Below are 3,233 nucleotides of genomic sequence, written 5' to 3' on the forward strand. Positions count from 1 at the left end.
AAAGCTGTAGTAGAGGGGATTTATATCCCTACAAACACACATGAAGAAATGGAAGGAGCAGAAATTAATAGCCTAACAAGCCACCTAAGGAAGCTGGAAAAGCAAGACCACAAAAGCCCTAATTTCAGCAGAAGAATTGAGATCACCAAAATAAAGCCCAAATCCAGGACATAGAAGACAAAAAGACAATACAAAAAAATCAATGAAACAAAAAGCTGGTTCTTCAAAAGGATAAACAAGATCGATGGTCCCCTAGCTAGACTGACCAAGAAAAAGAAAGAAAAAACCCAAATAAGCACAATCAGAAACACAAAAGATGAAGTCACATCTGACCCTGAAGAAATACAAAAGATCATCAGGGACTACTATGTACACTTGTATGGAAACAAACTTGAAAACCTCAAGGAAATGGAGGACTTTCTGTCATCACACAACCTACCTAGGCTGAAACAAGAAGAAATTGAGACCCTAAATAGACCAATAACAATCAAGGAAATTGACTATGTAATAAGAAAACTACCTACAAAAAAAAGCCCTGGACCAGATGACTTTCCAGCAGAATTCTACAATACATTTAAGTAGGAACTGATTCCAATCCTACTGAAGCTATTTCAGGCGATTGAGAAAGATGGAACCCTCCCCAAATCATTTTATGAAGCTAACATCACATTGATACCCAAGCCAGGTAAAGATCCAACAAAAAAAGAGAACTACAGGTCAATATCTTTGATGAACATAGACGCTAAAATTCTCAATAAGACCCTAGCAAACTGGATTCAACAACACATCTCAAAAATCATCCGTTATGACCAAGTAGGCTTCATCCCTGGGACGCAAGGCTGGTTCAACATTTGTAAAACAATAAATATAATTAAATACATCAACAGATATCAAAACAAAAACCACATGATTATATCATTAGATGCAGAAAACGCTTTTGATAAAATCCAGAACCCCTTCCTGATAAAAACCCTCAAACATCTAGGCATACCGGGAAAATACCTCAAAGTAGTAAAAGTCATCTATGAGAAACCCACAGCCAGCATACTCCTAAATGGACAAAATTTGGAACCATTTTCCCTGAATACTTACAAGACAAGGATGCCCACTCTCACCCCTCCTGTTCAATATAGTATGGAAGTCCTGGCTAGAGCAATTAGAGAAGAGAAGGCAATCAGAGGTATCCAAATAGGAAAAGAGGAAGTCAAATTATCTCTCTTTGCAGATGACATGATCGTGTACCTTGAAAACCCAAGAGAATCTGTCAAAAACCTCGTTACACTGATAAAGGCCTTCGGCAAAGTCTCAGGATATAAAATAAATGTGCAAAAGACAATCACATTTCTTTACACCAATAATAAACAAACAGAAACCCAAATAAGAAGCACATTTCCATTCACAATAGCCACCAAAGAAATGAAATACCTTGGCATCTTCCTAAGCAGAGACGTGAAAGACCTTTACAATGAAAACTACAAAACTCTGCTCAAAGAAATCAAAGATGACACAAACAAATGGAAAAATATCCCATGCTCATGGATTGGAAGAATCAACATTGTGAAGATGTCCATCTTACCTAAGGCAATCTACTGATTCAATGCAATACCTATCAAATTACTAGCAACATTCTTCTCAGACCTAGAGAAAAACAACACAGGAATTCATATGGGAAACACAAAATGACCAAGAATAGCCAGAAATAATCCTCAGCAAAAAGCAAAAAACAAAAGCAGGTAGTATCACATTACCAGACTTCAAATTTTACTATAAAGCTACAATCTTCAAAACAGCATTTTGAAACAGGACCCTTATCTATCCCCATACACAAAAATTGACTCCAAATGGATCAGAGACCTAAATGTAAAACCTCAAACCATAAGAACCTTAGAAAATGAAGGACATACCCTCATGGAAATCAGAACTGGCATCCAATTCCTGAACAAAACTCAAAACCCACAGGCCATAAGGGATAAGATAAACAAGTGGGACCTCATTGAACTGACAAGCTTCTGCAAAGCCAAAGAAACCATCAAGAGAGCAGGAAGACAGCCTACAGACTGGGAAAAAGTATTTGCCAACTCCAGGTCTGACAAAGGCTTAACATCTTGGATCTACAAGGAACTCAAACATGCTTAAAAGAAAAAAACAAACAACCCCATTATAAAATGGGCAAAAGATATGAACAGACACTTCCAAGCAGCCAACAAAAACATGAAGAAATGCTCAACCTCACTAATCATCACGGAGATGCAAATCAAAACCACACTGTGATACCACCTAATTAACTCTATTCAGAATGACAATTATCAATAACTCAAAAAATAATAGCTGTTGGAGAGGGTGTGGTGAAAAGGGAACACTCGTACACTGTTGGTGGGAGTGTAAACTAGTGCAACCTCTGTGGAAAGCAGTGTGGCGATTCCTAAAAGCTCTAAACATCAACCTCCCATATGACCCTGCAATCCCCCTATTGGGAATATACCCTAAAGAACTCAAATCACTCTATAAAAAAGACACCTGCACATGAATGTTTATCACAGCATTGTTTACAATAGCAAGAACTTGGAACCAACCACGCTGAACATCAAAAGAGGACTGAATTTTTTAAAATGTGGTACATATACATGATGGAATACGATGCAGCCATAAAAAAGAACAAAATCATGAATTTCGCAGTAACCTGGATGGAGCTAGAGTCTATAATACTGAGTGACCTCTCACAGAAACAAAGATCTGAGTATCACATATTCTCACTCATATAGTGGACCTTGATCATCCAACGCACTACCATAAGAAAATGACTGACAGTGGTGGGAAACCATGGGGGGGATGGGACTAATGGTAGTAAACATCTGTCTGGGGACAGGGAGACACCTGTTATCAACAAAGGGGCCTAAATGAAGCATATTTGTATACCTAGCCCTTAACTGTACCCCACAATATCAAAATAAAAATATTAATTAAAAATGAGGAAAAAAAAAAGAGAATTGGGGTAGGTTAGGGTTGCAGGTAGGGTTAAGTGGAATTAAGAAGCAATCATACAAACTTAAGATTGAATTTAAATTGTGTAAATGTAATGATTTGGATTGTTTTTGATTGGTAGTAGATTTAGGATAAATTTAGTAGTCAGAGTTTGAGTAAACTTGAATCTTATTAGAAATATTAGAAATATTGCTGGGCTCGGTGGTTCAGCCTGTAATCCCGCGCCTTTGGGAGGCTGAGGTGAGTGGATT

Source organism: Carlito syrichta, unplaced genomic scaffold (genome assembly GCF_000164805.1).
Source record: "Carlito syrichta isolate Samal-C Ts95f unplaced genomic scaffold, Tarsius_syrichta-2.0.1 Scaffold305825, whole genome shotgun sequence".
In the NCBI taxonomy this organism is placed as follows: Eukaryota; Metazoa; Chordata; class Mammalia; order Primates; family Tarsiidae; genus Carlito; species Carlito syrichta.